The 20,889-nt window shown below is 37.3% G+C and overlaps 1 protein-coding gene and 1 pseudogene across 1 annotated transcript in view; both read right to left on the bottom strand.

Annotated features, from left to right (window-relative positions):
- The window catches only part of LOC127636083 (serine/threonine-protein phosphatase 2A 55 kDa regulatory subunit B alpha isoform), a 1,105,001-nt gene that overhangs the window by 945,072 nt on the left and 139,040 nt on the right, over positions 1–20,889 (bottom strand). The window lies entirely within an intron of this gene.
- On the bottom strand, positions 30–10,032 carry LOC127636078 (GPI ethanolamine phosphate transferase 3-like; annotated as a pseudogene).

Genomic DNA, 20,889 nt, shown 5'->3' with positions numbered 1-20,889 from the left:
GAAAAGGGCCGTGGTCAGAGTAGCAAGTGCTACCTGGAGTTCTGAGGGAGGAGTTTCTTAAACATACTGCCCACTGCAATGTCCACCCTCATCACCGTGGTAACCTCCAACATCACAAACACACTGCCCACGATGAAGCCAGATGCCTCAAACATACGTCTGTGGATAAGATAAAGATAATAATTGCTTTCCTAAATCCACAAAACAAAAAATAACACTTAAAAATATTAGGGCTGTCAATGCATTATCAAAACATGATTACAGCTTGTGTATTTTTTTCAAAATTTAAATACTTCAATCCCAATGACAACTGTAAGTAAGCCATTTGTACACACCTGTGTACAAATCACTGTTTCTTTATGGTTCTATAAACATTCCTCTGTTTGTTTTGAGTGACCCGTCCAGCCCAACAGCAACATTAACTCAACCAGTGGCGTGAGTTTGGGGTTGGACCATAAATTTCTTTGTTCAAAATGCAGACAGGTCATATTCAGAAAGCTGAAAATGGATTATTTTTGCAATTTTGTTCGTTGGCACTAGTGGCACAGAAATTACACATATCGTGTTTCTTTTTTCCAGCTCAGAAAATAAAATAAAGCAAAAAACTAAAAAAACTAAATATAATTTGTAATAAAATAAACACCATTTCTGTATTTAGTAACCCATATAATATGAGTTAAAAGGAACATAATTCTTGTTTGGTGTTAAGGGGTACTTGAGATTTACTGATAGGGCCATGGGTTGGAAAATCCTGATATAGTCAACATTTAAGCAATAGTAACATATTGAGATTTATTTAAACAGTAAATTAAAACAAAGAAAAAGGTTTGATTAGATGGATGAAAAAAGAGATGCAAATGAGAGTAAGAGAAACAAATGTGAAAAGCATACATGCAGCAACTTTAATGGCTACAGTATGTTCTGTGAAGTTGCTCGTGGGCATTCTCTTGACATGGAATCTGAAGGAGCGAGTGTTTTTATAAAGGCTGCAGTAGTGCTCGATGCATTATATCATTAATAAGATGAACAATCTATCAATGTTCGATTCAAACTCACTCCGACAGCCTAAATTTCTTTTCCACGCATTTTAAAATTGTTACAAACATATAAAACAGAACAGAAATTTCTCTGTCTCGCCTGCACTCGACTCAAAGCAAATAGATGTCGCAAGCGCCACTGACACCCTCTTCACTCCTATTGTTTGTCGCTCCCGAAAGTCAATCCTCATTTGTTAAACTTTTTCATGTTGCTCGCCACACCCACATCTAGTCGCCAGATGTTGCACGTGTCGGCGGTAAAATTAATCAGATCTAGTTGCTTTGTCACAGGAAGTCACTGCATGTGTGTACAGGACTTGGGTGAAACTCACTTGGGTGCAAAAACTTTCCAGACCATGAGGTGTCTTCTCAGGATAGCTGCAGCACAAACTGATGCAAAAACCTAACATTTAAACAAGTGAGACCTTTACATTTATCCCAAAAAAAAAAAATCAAATCTGACAAATTTTCATATGCTTGCACTTGTCAAGATACAATCCAACCATGATTCTACAATACATGAAACCACAAGCGTAGGTAAATGCTAATATACACATGCATTCATACCTAAATATGTCTCTACAGAGGACAATGATAACAGGGTAAATCTTCAAAGACTTCACAGGTCTGTGCAGGTTTGTGTGTGCATGACTTTTCATTGATGTAAGCCTAATTTGAACGCACCTGCGCTCCATTCACAAAGAGGTAGCGTGCAGAGAGCTGCAGGAGAGACGAGCTGAACTTCTGAGGGTTTTCTCTCAGTCTCATCTCCATGACAGCACCCTCCCACTGAGCATGTAGATGGAGCCCCAAGCACCTCGCACACCAGAGGCCAGAACAACAACAGTGGACAGCCAACTGCATGCACAAAATAGCACTGTGATAATGGAGAATTTTAAAAACAAATGGCTGATAAAAATATGCATGATTTGCCTGTGTTCATTAATCGTATTCATGTGATATCTCTTTACAAAACTGTGAAAGCAGCCAAAAGCAACTTGGCTGCTTAACAGAACATGTAAATCAGTTAAATGTAAAATAATGTGGGCATTCAAGCATTTAAGCATTTCCATATGCTTAAATATTTTCAAAAGTAGGACAATTTCATGGAACAACATTCTAATCCAATCATAGCTCTTTGATTTAAAACTCTTAAATCTCATTTACGTACATTCAAATATGCTGCATCAAGACACCGAATATTAGACTGTTCCTCACACAAAACTATATGATTTCAAAAGACATGAAATATAGCTCACAAGTTGGAATACTTTTAACGCACTCTTAGGATCCATTCACATTAATGTGTTTTTGGCCACACCTGGACTGTTTTCTTTGTAAATATGCACTGGACCTAACCCTAACCCTATATTTTTAATGTAATAACATGTTTTTTTCTGAACAGCTTCTTATGATGCATTTTTAGTGCACAACAGCCTCCTTCACATTCACTTTCATGGAAAATAAATTTTTGGTCAATGATTCCTTTAAGGGATAGGGTTAGGGCTATGATTGGTTGACAGGAATACTGAGACTGAAACAAAAATAATGTGAATCCTGTTGGGTGTATCCCTACACCTATGCTAAGGTCATGCATAACTGCAAAGATGATATGAGAGGAGAAGGTGTTGAGTGTCACCAGTGAGGCAGGAATTACAGTGCCTGTGTGACATTGAGGAAAGCTTACAAATGCAGCACACCATTGGATGGAAGGAAAGGTTGGGAGGTGTCCTGTTGCATGGAAAAACTGGGCACCCCCAGAGACCATGAAACTACTGGAACCCATGGTACACTGAAGTCATCTGAGAGTAAAGAGGGGAGAATTGGTTCAAGGATAGAAGTGTATATCCACTTATGGCAATAACTACATAAAGCATAAGGTGTAGTATTGGATTGCTTCTTACTGGAGTGTCTCTGAGGGCTGGAGAGGTTTGTGCTACAGGCGTGGATGTGCAGCACAGCTCCGACCTCCAGCAGAAGAAGGAGAAACGCTAGGGAGATTCCCTTAGGGTGGAGCAGTAGGATTGCCAGCCCCAGAAGCCTGCACAGTAGGACAAGCGGGGCTGAGTACACTGTGCCTAGTCCATATGCCTCCACGGCTGGCCTGTCTTTCGCTTCGTTGTGCTCTGTGCCCCAGTCTTCCAGTGAGTGTCGGATACGCTGATATAGCTGTGGTATGAGGGGATGTAGTTCAGCTTGCGGACTGATGCGCGTGCTGGCTCGGTCCTTGGGGGGGGGGGTATTAAGGATGTTTCCCAAGAGTTTATCTGTTTTCGAGTCTTAAGGAACACAGTCATAGGATCCAACCACAACAACAGGAGCCCCAGGCCCAGGTGGTAGAAGATTCCCCGTGGCAAAAACACCTGGGCCAGGCCGATCAGCTCGGATATGTGTCTGAAAGTGTCTTCTGGGGTGGCCTCACTGCCCAGTGCAACCACATGCAAACACAGGCCAGAGGTAAAAGGAAGCATGCTGAGAACACAGTTACACTGGAACAGTTAATGTTTCCATAATGTCTGAGCCAACGATGAAGAAGGTATGCCCACATGGCTTGTGAGGCCATAGAGATCACATAGTGGACATTACGCAGTTGGTTGTTCTCTATACGTGAGAGTGGGGAGAGAAGTGTCAGGTGTCAGTGTCAGTGTCAGTGTCAGGAGGGCTGTCAGGTGCCCTGCTCCTCTCGGCAGTTGTGAAAGAACAGGGAGAGGTACAACAATCCCACCAGCAGTGCCAACCACACCAACAAGATGATGGCCTCTCGCCTTACCACTGAAGATAGCAATACTATTGGGAGTAGCCGAGGGGGCTTCTGGGTATCTGGTGGGGGAAATGGCACCAGGAGTCCATCCCAGTTGAAGCGGAGAGGAACATATACGATCAACGTGAAGAGTAAGAAGGTAACCACATGGCCTTCATAGCTAACGTAACTTTCAGAGAGCAAGGAGGCACAGTGCAAGAAAAGCACCAGCAGGGCCAGTGTGAGGAGCCGAGAATGAGTCAACCTACATTTCGAAGAAACTCCACGAGCCCACAATAGAAACAAAACCTCAGATCAAAGTGCTGCAGCTCCCAAAAACCAAGAAAACTCCAAATAACCTTGTGAAAACTGCTGACCAGCAGCTACAACTAGACCTACCACCAACCCTGAGAGAATCAGCATCTTTAACAAGCCATCTTGAATTACAATATAAGATAACTCGGAAAGGACGTAACACAACATACAGGCAACCCCCAAGATTAGGAGCACTGCAGTCATTTTGAAAGGGTTGAAACGGGCCCAGGAGGCTCTACAAGTCTCCCTGACAACTGACAAATAATTTTGCATGGAGATCACTAGCTCAGGAGGGGTTAGATGACCCTTGTGGACAGAGGCCAAGTACTGAGAGGAAAGGTTGCAGAAGTTTGCCTGCAGCCGAGACAGACTGTCTGGTGGTATGTCTTTGGCCATGTTAGAGTAGGTCTCCAAGAAGCAGTTAATCTTCAGACAAATTAATTAACCAGACAGATTTTGTTAGACTCTTTCACTGCAAATGCACAATTACAAAAAAATATTCAGAATAAGTGCAAAAAGTACATTCAGTGGCATCCAAAATCTGCAATCCCTGGTGAAAATGCTTCAATTCTTTTCTAATCTGAGCCTAATAATGAGTGAAAAGTGTAACTGAAAGTTTTATGTAAATTTCAGAATTTCTTGGAAGTACTTGCTTTCATGGCAGAATGTGCTCAAGCTGGTATAGATTCAACAGGTTTATTAAAAACATTATCATGATCTGAGAATGTTCCAAAATGCATTTTGTGTACTCTGTGGTCTCAAAGTTTTCGACCCCATAGTATACAGTATAATTAAGCCTAAACACACAGTAAGCATGCAGACCAATAGAAATCCCTCTAACCTGTTTCACATTAATCCACAGTGCCTCTGCCTGGCTGAGTCCTGTAGGTACACTCCAGGAAAAAGTGGCAGAAGAACCTGGTCCACACTGCTATAGGGAATGGGGACTGCCAGTAGCAATGCCAATGTTGGTACCAGATTAGTCTGAGGAATGACCTTAGGTTCTACCTACAATGCAAGTGTTAAAGAAACAATTAAAAATAAGGGGTTTTGTTTTTATTTCTTGATTTTTCATTCTTTTCTCATATTTTTACATTGAGAAGAAGAAATATTTGGCATCTTTTCTTTTTAATTTTAACACCAATATGAATTGAAAAGATACACTATTAATTAAGAAGTATACGTTTAATGCAATTTGTAACATTGTTCCTCATCTGAATTAAAGATCCACATGCTGTGGATAGGAAAAACTGACAGAGTAAACATTTTCAAGGTCTTCTGGTCAGATTGCCTTTTGGGAATTGTTTTATTCTTAAAGCTTTTACAAAATATATACTTTTTTTTTTTTACTGTCATTATGAAACTGTAAATCATGCACCAGTAGTGTTCTGGCAACAATAATTTTCACTTAGAAATTCAAAGGCAATGATTCCCTGACAGACCTTAAGCAAGTGTTGAATATCTATATTTCCAGTCAGCAGCTACATACAGTTGCTTACTCAAGAATTCTGCCAGGATAAAGCCTTTTTGCTGTGTCAACATAAGATTTTCAATCTCCCCATCTGGTCATCCAATTAAAAATGTCCTTCAGGCACCACTGGTTACAGAAGATTACATACAGAAAATCATAACAGTGTTTCTTTTACCTGGGAGCCTGGTGCAGGGAATAATGATGATGAACTGTAGAGAAACAAGGCACTGTCTGTCTCTTTCTGGCTCTCTCCACCATGATCCCCAGTGTCTGTCATTCCATGATCTCCCATCACCACCAACAAAGTGTCATTCTTCAAATGCTTTATCACTGACCTGGGGTCAGCAGTGTGACAGCAGCAGATGGGGAATGAATTAATTAATTCTATAAGATTTAATAAAACTGTATCAACTTGACAGAACATGGGCAGCTAAGAGGGAAAGTCTGCAACTAACCTGATGACACCATCCATCTGGGAAAATTTCTCAGCCATAGCAGGGTGGTCTGGGCCAAATCTGTGCCCACAGTGATCCACACCCAGGAAGTAAGCAATCAACACATCCCAATCATCCCCTTCCACTGAGTAGAGAAAATAAGAAAAATAAGCCCTTAGCCACTCATTCACCCCACTTTCACCAGGTATTTAAGGGATAGTTCACCCAAAAATGAAAATTCTGTCATCATTTTCTCATGTTGTTCCAAAGCAATAAGACTTTCTTTCTTGAAACCACATCGCATTTGAAGTATAAAAACTAATACTGTATATCCTCAGGAAAACTGAACATCAAAGATTCGCCTCTTCACCTGTCAATCATCCATTGCGCTAAACCAATGGTTTTCAACTGTTCCGGTTAGGCTGTCATCACCCTAGCCAATTCAACTTGTCGGAATAACAGGAGTGTCGTGTGAACATGAATGCTGGTAATATACTTAATTAGGATGTGATGTTCATACTTTACCATGTGAATGTGTGTGGTTGCATATTTATCCCCTTGAGGATTGCAGTTGAAAGTGCATTAGCAGCTTCAGTGTGTAACGGATACGTTCAAGAGAAACAGACTGTTCTGTCTCCACTTTCTACTATTTCTATTCGATTTCATTAGTCACTTTAGTGTAGGAGCAAAATGCATTAAAAAGGCTTGGTGACAGAATCACTATGGATTACGCTCAGCATTTGTGATGATGTGTAGCTGAGTGAGATGAAAATGTTCAGATTAGCCTGATGTCTTGTCAGTTTTTCAGTGAAAGAAAAAGCTCATTGGCCACTTGACCTGACTACAAGAGCCCGCACCATGTGACTGAACAATTTTTTCAAACAAGTCGGATGTGCTTTACCAGTTGTCAGAGACATTAACTTAGCAGGGAGACTGGACTCCTACCAACTGGTTGGCAATTTTGTAAATGAAGCTTATAAAACAGAGGAAAAATCAGCAAGTGTGATGCCGGCTTTAAAATAAATTAGCAGTCCGACTGAAATATTTGTAGAAGCACATACATACACATGCACAAGACTTCACATAACTTTTCCAGGTTGTCGTATGTCAAATAAAATATAAAACATGCACATCCAAAGCTTAGTTCAGGGGTCGGCAACCTTTTTGACATGAAGTGCCATTTTTTTTTTCTGGTCAACGGCTGTGCGCATGTATGTGACATGTATGTGAAGTTTGAGACAGCTTGTGAAAATGTTTCTATTTTGCATTTTTCTATTTTAATAGCTTATTTTTCATTACAAATTATATTATCAGCATAATCTTGCATGTGAATTTTCACAGAGCATCTTGTGAAAGTGCTTTAATGGAAGAAAACCTGTCCTTTTGCACAAAATAAGTTAACCCAGTTAATGTCACAAATTTGCATATTTGATTACTGATCACGAAATTTTGTGGAATCTTAAATATTTTTTATATTATGTCATACATTTTTCAAAATCATAGAGAGGGGTAATCACTAGCACACGTGCAACAGCGAGAGGCTATTGTTTTTATATTAAGGTTTGTCACCTGACCTGTTTTCGAATCTTGATGTAATCCTTCCTCGTGATCACGCACCATGTTTTCATCAGGTGAATGGGAGTGAGACGAGTCTCGTGCTGCGTGTGCAAGCCGATCAACTATTTAAAATTTTTCGATGAATCTCACCTGCAAAATACAAAAAAAAATGTTTAGGTTTAATTTATATTTTTAATAGACTCAGATTTTGAACCCACGATGAGGGTTTATGTTTTCAATTTGAATCTTTTAATGTAATTTTGAGTGTGACTATGGTTTAAGGAGTGTGTACCTGTATGCTGGGTTGGGAACCTCAAGGATTAATAGTGGTATTTTCCTTAATACATCAAGTGATGTTCTGCAAAAAGAAACAAGCGAAACACGGAATGTAGGCTGTCATCTGTGCAGCTTGACCAAAGCAAAGCAGGCACGTTTCCTCATATTTAACAGAAAGATTAACAGAAAGTGAAGCACTGCCGGCTCGTGATGCGCGAATGGTTTGCATGTGCTGCACGAGACTGTTGGGTATCTTGAAGTCTCTCCACATTTTAACTTTTTGTTTAGCCTCCCATTCAGCTCATGAAAACACGGTGTGTGTGATCATGAGGAAGAATTACATCAAGATGTAGATTGGAATGCAGGTGCAGGATTTATATAAATAAAAGTCTACTCCTCTCTCACTGTTGCTGGCGTGCCAGTGATTACCCCTCCGTATGCCAATGCTGGCACGCGTGCCATAGGTTGCCGACCCCTGGCTTAGTTAATACTGGCTCTTGACTACAATAACAATGAACATCCCCTTTAAAACGTCACATATGCAGTGAGATAGGAAGTAGATTTAGAAGTAAAAGTGCTGACTTCATTTTGCTTTGATCTATTTTTTACACTTTATTAAAATGCTGTAACATACTTAGTGCAGTCACAAAATGCCATTTTGATGCATGCTACTACCAGGTGTGAACAAGCAATTCAGATTCTATATTTACAGTGTAAACAACAGAGATGAGTATGTCAATTTAAAAGGTAAGCAAAGCCGCAGGTTCCTAACTGGTTCGCCAAATCGTTGTGCTTACTGGTAGGATAGATGTTCTGAAGAATGCACATTGTCCACGGTGTGCAAGTCCTTCACATTGAAGGAGGGGAAGGGCAGAGATCTGTGAAATTTCTTGGTAAAAATTGGCATAATTGGCAATATCATCCCCCATAAAGAAAACTCTCTTGCCTTAAAACCAAGAGGAGAAAGACAACCATTAACAGGCACTCAAGCAGAAGAGCTAGCCTACACCTTAAAGAAATTTCAATTTGAAAATGCAGATTCATTCATTTAATTAAATAAAAGGGCTGGTCTACTCAATGTATACACATTTAATTAGCCCTAATCGTGTGACAAAATAAAAGGATCACTGTAATATTTTATATATAACAAATATAAGGGTGTATCTCAAATATAAAAACATGTTCAGATCACATTTAACTCCAAAATCAAAAGAAAAGAATAAGAAATTACATTTTGCATGAGAAAACAATATACCTTTTTTATTCATTATTACAATCAATGAAATTTCTACCCAAATTCTCATTACCATAATAAATCCAGACATATCCTTTTTTCTCAAAAGTTGAATCTCATTAGAATCTCATTACTGTAATCCAGTCATTTGTTTTACATTATTTATTAAAGTAAACAAATGTTTTTATTTAAATCTGCATATATTAAAAGACAAACACATATTACCATGAAGTGTACATACTTTAAAATTTAAATAAAATAGGCTATATGTATTATTTTGCATTGCAGCAATAAGAATAGGGTTTAGAAATGTGTTTACTTGTCAGGAAAATAATGACACAAATGCAAAAAATCATAACGTTCCTAAAATTGGCATCATTTTCTAAAGTTACATTTTATTTCTTACTGTTCTCTTCTGATTTGTGGGATAAATCTCACCTGAACGTGTTTTTGACAGGCTTCGAAAAGAACGAAAGTATAATTCTGTTTCAGAATCACTCACCCACTTGACCCAACTGGTGCACCAGATTGTCTTCCAGAATGGCATTGTTGGCAAAGTTGTTCCCCATGTCAATGAAAGTGGGCAGGGAACCTGTTGTTAAGCCTTTGATCCCCTGCATGGTAGTGGTGGGTGGATCGGCCCGGAAAGTGTAGAGTCTCGCATGAGTAGGGTGTGATGTTGCCACCTCATCTAAAACGTCAGCTTATTCTCAAATGCCTTGGGAGCTGTGTTCTCTGGGTCATAGCGGGTAAAGTCTGCTTTGAGGGCATCAGTGATCAGAACCACTGTCCGACGAAAGCGAGGCTTGTTCAGGCAGAAACACCCTTCACATGGGCTCCTGGAGAGAAGACATTTGCACAGGTGCCTCCAGTCTGACAAGAAGAAAGCCTCACACAAACAGGAAGATGTCTGCATAGAACGCTGAGCAGTCCCAGATGAGGGGGACCAGGACTGGAATTCTCTTCATTCTAGACAAGGGGAAAATATGGAGAGAGTGTATACATATCAGACCAACAGATCAAATCAACTGTATATTTGAGCATACAATCACTTGCATTGAACTGTAGATGGCCTCTAAGAGTAGAAACATGGGCTGTGTTTTAAAACCTAGCGGTCTTCCTAGAAAATAGAAGTACATTCATTTATGCCCTAAAACTGCTGTCTAGATAATAACACTCACTAGCAAGCTGCTTTTCTACACAGCATATATCAGTTTTACCGGTTAATCTGAGCCAATATTTGCTTTTTGGAACTATCGGTTATTGGCAAAAATCTATGCCAAAGTTGTGATTTTTCTTTTTTCATTGTTTCTCCAACTGCATATCTTGTGAATAATAATAAACTTTATTCCTCATTAAAACTCATCTGGTGAAATATATTTATATATTTAATATATTTATATATTTGGTGATCTGCCATTCTAGACAACATAAACGCATTCGCTGATGCCCAAAAACTGCTGTCTAGATAAGTAACACTCACTAACAAAAAGCCTTTCTATAAAGCATAAGCAGATTCAATGATGCCTAAAACTGCTGTCTACTACATTAGTAACACAATCTTTACTCACTAGCGAGCTGGCTTTCTATAAAGCATAAGAGTGCATTCAATGATCCTCAAAACTGCTGTCTACTAGATAAGTAACACACTCACTGCTCACTAGTGAGCGGCCTTCCAAAACAGCATAGGCACATCTGCTGATACCCAATACTGCTGTTACAGGCAAGGTAACTCAGTACTCACCAGAGTTCCACCTTTCTATAGAGCTTAAGTGTGTAAGATGATGCCCAATACTGTTGCTACCAAGGAGGTAACTCACTACTTACTAGCAAGCTGCCTTTGTGAGGCAAGTGCATTCAATGAAGCTTAAAATTGCTGTCTACTATACAAGTAACACTCATTCCTCACTAGTGAGCTGCCTTTCTATGAAGCACAAGTGCATTCGATGATGCTCAAAATTGCTGTCTACTGGATAATTAGCCTAACACACTCAGTGATGATGCCCAAAACTGCAGCCAGTAATTAGGAAACTCACTACTCATTAGCAAGCTGCCTTTGTGGACAGCATAACCGTATTCACTGATGCCCAAAACTGCTGTCTACTAGATAAGTTAAGCAACACACTTTACTCCCTAGTAAGCTGCCTTTCTATAAAGTATAGGTGCATTTGAAGATGCTCAAAACTAGATAAGTAGCCTAACACACTCACTACTCCCTATAGGGCAGTGATGATGCCCAAAACTGCAGGCACCAAGTAGAAAACTCACTACCCATTAGCAAGCTGCCTTTGAAGACAGCATAAGTGTACACGATGTTGCCCAAGACTGCTGTCCACTAGGTATGCATCTGTCTGCTCATTAAAGAGCTGCCTATCTAGACAGCATAAGCACATTCACTGATGCCCAAAATGCCTGTCTACTAGAAAAGTAACACTCACTACTCCCTCTCTAGTAAGCTGCCTTTCTATACAGTTTGAGTGCATATGATGATGCACAAACTGCTGCTGGAACGTAGGTAATTTACTACTCATTAGCAAGCTACCTTTCTAGACAACATAAACACATTCGCTGATGCCCAAAAACTGCTGTCTAGATAAGTAATACTCACTAACAAAAAGCCTTTCTATAAAGCATAAGCAGATTCAATGATGCCCAAAAATGCTGCTGCTAGTTAACACGTGTGACTTCAGAATGGCGTAACATATTATTCCTACTACTTCTGTCTTGTCTATCTATGGCAGAAATAGTTATAGTATGGTAGTATGCCATTCCGAGCTCAGTTCTTGCTGAACTGCAAGCGCCTGCAAGAAGTAATGCATACTAAATAAAAAAAAAAAATAGAAAAACATGAACTATTAGGACTTCCTCCCTAGCTTGTGCCATGTGTAATGTATGAAATGTTCCATATACAGTTGAAGTCAGAAATGTACATACACATAAATGTTTTCCACAGCAAACTATAGTTTTGGCAAGCCATTTAGAACATCTACTTTGTGCATGACATGAGTAATTTTTCCAACAATTGTTTACAGACAGATAGTTTCATTTTTAATTGACTATATCACAATTCCAGTGGGTAAGAAATTTACATACACAAAGTTAACTGTGCCTTTAAGCAGCTTGAAAAATTCCATAAAATTATGTCAAGCCTTTAGACAATTAGCCTATCAGAAGCTAATCGTCTAATTGGAGTCAACTGGACGTGTACCTGTGGATGTATTTTAAGGCCTACCTTCAAAGTGCCTCTTTGCTTGACATCATGGGAAAATCAAAAGAAATCACCCAAGATCTCAGAAAAAAAACTGTGAACCTCCACAAGTCTGGTTCATCCTTGGGAGCAATTTCCAAACACCTGAAGGTACCACGTTCATCTGTACAAGCAATAGCACGCAAATATAAACACCATGGGACCATGCAGCCTTCATACCGATCAGGAAGGAGACTCATTCCGTCTCCTAGAGATGAACGTAGTTTGGTCAAAGTGCAAATTAATCCCAGAAAAACATCAAGGAACAAGGGACCTTGTGAAGATGCTGAAGGAAACAGTATCTATATCCACAGTAGAACGAGTCCTATATCGACATAACCTGAAAGGCTGCTCAGCAAGGAAGAAGCCGCTGCTCCAAAACCACCAAAAAAAGCCAGACTACAGTTTGCAAATGCACATGGGGACAAAGATCTTACTTTTTGGAGAAATGTCCTCTGGTCTGATGAAACAAAAATGTAACGGTTTGGCCATAATGACCATTGTTTGGAGGAAAAAGGGTGAGACTTGCAAGCCGAACACCATCCCAACTGTGAAGCATGGGGGTGGCAGCATCATGTTGTGGGGTGCTTTGCTGCAGGAGGGACTGGTGAGGAAGGAAAATGATGTGTATATATTGAAGCAAAATCTCAAGAAATCAGCCAGGAAGTTAAAGCTCGGTCACAAATGGTCTTCCAAATGTAAAATTACCCCAAGCATACCTCCAAAGTAAAATGGCTTTAAGCCAACAAAGTCAAGGTATTGGAGTGGTCATTACAAAGCCCTGACCTCAATCCGAACTGAAAGCATGCACAAGCAAGGAGGCCTACAAACCTGACACTGTTACACCACTTCTGTCAGGAGGAATGGGCCAAAATTCCAGAAACTTATTTTGAGAAGCTTGTGGATGGCTATCCAAAACGTTTGACACAAGTTCAACAATTTAAAGTCAATGCTACCAAATACTAACAAAGTGTATGTAAACTTCTGACCCACTGGGAATGTGATGAAATAAATAAAAGCTGAAATAAATCATTCTCTCTACTATTATTCTGACATTTCACATTCTTAAAATAAAGCAGTGATCCTAACTGACGTAAGACAGGGAATGTTTTTCTATGATTAAAAAGGAATTGTAAAAAGCTGAGTTTAAATGTGTTTTGCTAAGGTGTATGTAAACTTCTGACTTCAACTGTATGTGTCCCTGCCCAAACTAGTATATCCTACGGATCCTACTTTTGATTTATCCACCTTATTTAACAACGCAGAAGTGAGCAGCGGCTGCATTTCCGGCAAATTTTAAAAAGTTCCGCTGGCATTTACAGCAGTGTAAATAACTAGAAGGTTATAATACCAGAATTTAGTGATATGGTCTTATAAATTATCACACAGGCACAGGATGTGCAGCAGAATTATGTGCCAATGTCGGATACATTTCTAATGTCGGCATTTATAGTAAAAGTGTAAGTAAATCATTCACTTGTTGCTGTGTGGTGTATTGAAAAGACAGTAATAAAATCTGCTTTCTTTACAGAGATTGTGACGATGCAGTCTTTCTTGTCTCCAAGTAAACCTCCGTTCATATGTACCTGCATAACCTCCAATGTATGGAGGCCCAAACCTGCATAAATAATAAATAAATAAATAAATAAATGTAATAATCAAAAAATAAATAAATGAATAAATGTCTTGATAAAACAAATATAATTAGTTTTTAATTAAATGTATTCCTGAATTTATTATTGTATGACTTTATTCCTTTATTATTTTCTATATTTATTTTTAACTTTATTTTGATTCTTTTTAACTTTTAATTATTTATTCATTTATTTTGCATATTTTTTTATTTATGTGTTAATTAATTTTTTATATTTATATATTCCCACATATATTTATTTCCATATTTATATATTCCCATATATATTTATTTATTTATACATGTATTTATTTTTACATTTCTGTGCGCAACATGGAAATGAGGGAGGCGGTCCTTGCGTAGCTCCAGTGCATCATTGGTTAAGACTCAATAGTACTTATAAGCAGATGGACGTCCCACCTCAGCATCCTCCGACTCGCACAGATTTAGAATATGCAAGGAACGTTTTGCAGAGAGTTTAACAATCCAGGATGTGCTTCGACATTCATACCGGCCTACAGCTCTCCTAAAATATCAATAAGCACCTCTACTCGAAATGAAACAGTCATTTGATGCGTTGTTATCGACTTCATTCGCAAGTTGCGCAACTCTCTATGTGAAGCGTCAGCTATAGATTTTTTTATTCAATTTTTTTTATTGCAGAACTTATATATATATACATACATACATAAACGATCAGGGAAAAGAAGCATGGTTGTATCTTTTACAATGAACAATCATAACAACAGAAAACAATATTATGGATTTGTGGACATCAAAATATGAAGTTATATACAAAGAAAAAAAGAAAAGCAAAAGGTTAAATCATATAATTTATGAAACTTGCTCATTTTATGGATTTCTTGAAGAAACAGCTCCCCATTTATTTTGTGATTGTAGTATAACCAATAAATCTTGGATTGACTTAAGCTCTCATGTTTTTAGCCCCACAAATAGCTTTAGTTTACACGATTATGGCTATGACCTAACGTCACATCAAAACCATTAAACAGTAATCGAGCACATGCTTCAATCTACAATAAGCCAATGGTAAGCATGACCCGCCCACATAATTATCATACAAGAGACAGAAATGTAAGAATAAATACAAAAATAAATAAATGTGGGAATATTTAAATATAGAAATAATTACATGTGGGGAATAAATAAATATAAAAATAAATGAATGCATAAATAAATAATAAAAAAATTACAAAAACAAATGAGAGAATAAAAAAAGTTTTAAAGAATAAAAATAAAAAGAGAAAATAATTTAGGAAAAAAAGTCATACAAAAATAAATTCAGGTATAACTTTCATTAAAAACGAATTATATTTGTTTTATCAAGACATTTATTCCTTTATTTTCTTATTATTACATTTATTTATTTATTATTTTTGCATGTTTTGTCCTCCATACCAATGATGCCTTTATTTTTTTAATTCCAAAGGTGATGTTTCATTAGCCATGCTGAATATGAGAACTGTGTGTCTGTTTACTATACACTGAGAAGAAAGAGAGAATGCTCTCTGACAAGAACAGAGAGTAATATGAGTTTATAATTTTGACAAGATGAAACAAGATGCAGTTTTATTGTGGAAAATAAGGTGGATAAAGGCAGGACAGTGGCCGTTGTTGTATTCGTGTGTGTATGTTGCATGCTTACAGTACTGAACTTGCTTCGCTATGTTTGTCCGCTCTCTTTTCAGCTCAGTCTGAAATGGAAATGTATACACCACATCCACTGCATAAGGGCAGAAGTACCGCAGGATAAACAACATCTGGCAGGGATTTGCATGAAGGTTTTGCTGTATTGTTGGTAATCTCGCAGACCGGTTTCCACTTCCGTTGACACGTGAAGTTCGGCCAGAGCTGACGGTTGTTGACGAAGTCAGACTATCAATATAAAAGTCTCTTGTTGGAAACACTTCACCTAGATTTACACTGATAACATAGAAAATAGTCTGCAGTAAGCACGAAAGAGGGATTTTGGTGTATCTCATGAGAACTTCCTGAAGACTAGTGTTGAAGTAATGAAAAAAAACATCAAATCAAAGCTGATTCAAATTTTTAACCCAATCTGGATATGCCAGGTTTTAATTTAATTCCTGGTTCTGTTAAATAGAGAATACATTTGTCAAACCAACTGTCTCTAAAAACGTCATTGCATTTGTTCTGGCTTCAAACCCACTTGTTAAAGGAACAATGTATGCACTTTGAATAAATGCAGCTTTCTACATTAAAATGTTTTTTATGTTTCCTTCCACTTAATTTATTTGTTTGTTTGTTTGTTTGTTTATTCATTGTTTACGTGTGTTTTATTATTATTACTAGGCATTAGTTTACACATCTTTTGCAAAACATTTTATTTTCAGGATGGATATTCCAAAAAGATTAATTCTGTGCATCACAGAAGCCAAATGGACATACATTGGCTCGATAGAAGAAACTTGAGGGCAATGAGGTGGAATCCAGATTTTAATTATGTATAAAAACTGAAATGAATAAAAAAAATAGCTATGTACTAATATTACAAAATGTGGCATATTACACATCACTCTATTTGGTTTATTGATATGAGAAAATGAGATAAATACCCTGAATTGGGTAATGCATGTGTTTGTATCTATTTACATTCATATAAAAAGCAATTCATAATCATCATAATAATTGATTTTATTTCATACCCAAAGCACTACAACACACACACACACACACACACACACACACACACACATACATGAAGAATAAAAATAAAACTCAAATATAATAGAACAAAACAGAATAATCAAAAAATAAATAAATAGGATGAATCAGCATTTTCAACATAAAACAACTAAGCAATTATGCAACTAAATATAAACCCAGTGGAGTAAATTCTAATCAATATAAACTATTTTAAAAGGATGTGTTTTAAGTTATTTATTAAACATTTTTCCTAGATGGCTCAGTTTAGCCCTGACTTAAGTGTGGTCAATATAATGACATAATGTTGTTACAAACAGGCCATATATGTATTTTATTTACTATCATATTATTTGCTTAAAAGTCTGCAATATATTCTTTCACAGCGTGCACAACAACAGGTCCATGTGCCAACTGTAGTGACATCCGATCTGTGAGAACAATCAGTCATATCCTTTTGTAAGTTGCCAAACACCACCAACTTCAGAGTGGAAATGACCGTTACTTTTGAAAACACTAGTTAACATCCAACATATCCATCCCAAACTTACACCAGTCACCATTGATGACAATAATAGAACGTCTGATCAGAACAGCAACAATGAAGGCCATTCATTGCGGAAATAATAGCACATCTGTGTGTAGGGCGAGATGTGCCACCCAACTGCTGGCAGGTACACAGAGATGAGCCTGTCCATCCAGAGCACGTGATGCCAGGCAATATATAAAAGATTTGTAGGCACTCTCAAATTCATTTGTTTAAACCTTTGTTCAGCATCTGCCTCTTCATCCAAGATGAGACTTGTTCTATCAATAATCCTCTTTGTTGCAGTGGCAGGTTTCCCCAGTGGTAAGATTACAGTATGCTAGTCTATGTAGTTTGCTATTTGGTTTCTCTCTTTTTTTTTTTGTAATACATATTTTCAGAAAAAAATTAACATTTTAAGTAATTTAAATAAATAATAAAATAAAATACATTTGTTTGTCTTGAAAGAGTTTAATATATTTTTTAATACATTCAATTTCTTTGTTTTATTAAGTTTGGCCAAATTAATGTGCATTTACACTCCCAAGTAAATTACATTGTTATTTAATTAGCTGTTTTAAATATTCATGTAATGTTCTGTGGTTTGTTAATCTTCATTTTAAATGAATACATCAGCCATAGCTGATCTGATATGGTGTATTTATTGATAATGGGATTTGAGAATTTAGATTATGTGCATGTAAAGGAATAATACAAAAGCCTCTGATTAACACACACTACTAATCAAAAGTCGAACACATTAAATTAAATCAATGTTTCTGGTAAAAAGTTTTATCTAAAGGCTTGATTGACATACATTTTAAATGTTGTATAGAAGCTTTCGTTTTTGTTTTTTTGTTGTTGTTTTTTTTGGTCACTACAATTCTCATAGTTCCATTTGTTGTGTTTTGATGAGATTTCTATTATTAATATTTCACTATTAAAATCTGCACAACATGATTTTAATAATGATGAGTTGCTGAGTTAAATGCTAGGTGTGACCAAATGTATATGATAAAGAGTGCTCCGAACTCTACATGCATGTGAAAGAACAATACTAAAACCTTGTCTGTCTGAAAATACAAATGAACATTTTCACCACCTGCAGTGATTTCTGCATCTCTGCAATTGCATGAAAGGACTGAATCGCCCGAAGAGAGAGGTAATGCATCTATATGTAACAGTTTTGAGTGATTCAAAAATAAAATAAAAAAACTGATAAATGTTTATATCCAAACATCCTTCTCTGTTTTATCTGGTCCCAGTGTATGAAGAGCACAATACGACACAAAAACTAGGTCAGTCATAATTTCCTCCTATTCAACAACCACTTTCTTGAAACACATTGGTTTGATTTGCTTAACTTCCTTCTTTTTTGGAGGTTATTGGCATTCATTACTGAAATGACATAGACAGGCTCATATCTCATGTACATGTACAGATTCTCAGATGCTGATGTCATTTTGTCTCTGTATCCTCAGATGAGCTGGGGTTTGAAGCAGCCCATATGGAAGGTAAACATGGATTCAAAACAAAAGCGGGTTGATTCAAGATTTGAGGTATATGGGGTTGACATTTCCTGATGCTCACTATTTATTGACTCCTTTACAGATGAAGAAACTTTAGGAGTGACTCACATGGGTAAGAAAAGTCTTGCTTTGTAATCCATTAATCTCAAAATGATTTGAAAATGTTGTCTAAAGCAGTGGTTCTCATCTAGTTTTGCTTTTGCTAGTTTGGAAATCAAGTGGCGACCCATTATAGTAAAAACATAACCTGCATTTAATTTATCCTGGGTCCAAGGGCGCTTGAATATTGGGGAGGTTGCAGCGTGAAGCATCTACATGTTTCCATTGATCATAGTATAAATATTTTCTTTCTTGTTTTGATTATTGGGGGGTTACCTTTCCCCCATCCCCCCTGGAAGCTACGCCCCTGCCTGGGTCTCATTTCCATTTATCTTGCATAGTTTTTATTCATGATTTTCCAGTACAATGACATGCATCAGGTGACATTATATTTGTTGTTGATGTCAACAACAAAAGCTACAGGAAGGTTTCTCTCCCCTTCTTAAAAATGTAAGAACATATTTATTTATATGAGCCCATTATTATCCTATGCGTTTCCTAATTTCAAACCTCATTCAAACAGAAATTACATTTTACACAGGAGGAAAGTTAAAAAATATTGCATTGCAGATGAGAAGCCTTTAGCTGAATATGAGATTATCATAACATTTTCCTCGGTAGTCCTAAATAGGCTATCACTTGGGCAGCCGCCGAAAGATTTCCATGGGGGAACCATAACATATTTCGTCCCCTGCTGTACGAGACCCAGTCCGAATAGACATGTGACCCACTTTTTGGGTTGCAACACACCAGTTGAGAAACACAAGATTTGATGTGCAATAGAGATTCAAATGTGTAAAGATGAAGAATTATAACTTTTAGTCCTACTTATCACTATATTATTTCTAAAATAATTTAATAATAAAATGAATTTGATGGATTAAAACTTGGTGGCTCAGTGGTTGAGGCTCAGGGTTACTGACCAGAAGGTCAGGGGTTCAAGCCCCAGCACCACCAAGATGCCACTGTTGGGTCCTTGAGCAAGGCCCTTAACTCCAGGTTGTTCTGGGGGGGATTGTCCCTGTAATAAGTGCACTGTAAGTCGCTTTGGATAAAAGCGTCTGCCAAATGCATAAATGTAAATGTAAGAAAAAAATTGAATTTCTGTTGTGTGGTATCATTGTTGAAAAAATATTTTGTTCATGTGTGCTCATTAACTCATTTATTTTTCAGAGATAGAAGTGATTGATGAAAAAGAGACTGAAGGTAAGATAGCAAATGGTCAATCTGTTAACAACCAGTCATATTTTACAACATTTACGATTTCTGCTTCATTTATTCATTCATCCAAATTTGACAGATGGTGAGAAAGAGACATTAACAGACACTACAGGTGAGAGCAGTATTTCTTTTTTAAACAGAATTTCAGGACTTTATTAACAGGAAGGATATACATTCAGTATAATGTATATTATACTTTAAATGTCTGGAAGAATAGAAACATTTATCAAACTCTGCCAGAAAAATCTGGAACTTTGTAATTAAAAACAATAGTTTGCCCAAAAGTGAAAATTCTCTCATCATTTACGCCATCCCAGATGTGAATGACTTTCTTTTTTTGTTGAACACAAATGAAGTTTTTTCAGCTCTGAAGGTCCATATAATGCAAGTGAATGGTGACCAGAATTCAGAAGGTCCAAATATCACATAAAGTCAGCCTAAAATAAATCCATACGACTCAGAAGCTATATGATTGTGGGTGAGAAACAGATCAATATTGAAGTCCTTTTTTTACTATAAATTCTCCTCCTTGCCCAGTAGGTGGAGAAGGTTTTTGTTAATATGCTTGAAGAATGCAAATCAACAAAAACAAAAGAAGAAAGTGAAAATGGAGATTTATAGTAATAAAGGACTTAAATATTGATCTGTTTCTCACCCACACCAACCATATCGCTTCTGAAGACATTGATTTAACCACATGTTAGAGCCCATTCACTTGCATTGTAAGGACCTAAAGAGCTGAGATATTCTTCTAAAAATCAGCATTTGTGTTCAACAGAAGCAAGAAAGTCATAGACATCTGTTATGGCATGAGGGTGAGTAAATGATGAGAGAATCTTAATTTTTGAGTGAACTATTTGTTCTCATCCAAATGTATCATCAATA

This window comes from Xyrauchen texanus, chromosome 43, assembly GCF_025860055.1.
Source record: "Xyrauchen texanus isolate HMW12.3.18 chromosome 43, RBS_HiC_50CHRs, whole genome shotgun sequence".
Classification (NCBI taxonomy): Eukaryota; Metazoa; Chordata; class Actinopteri; order Cypriniformes; family Catostomidae; genus Xyrauchen; species Xyrauchen texanus.
The sequence above is the reverse complement of the archived record's forward strand: the minus strand, read 5'-3'. Positions and strand labels throughout refer to the sequence as shown.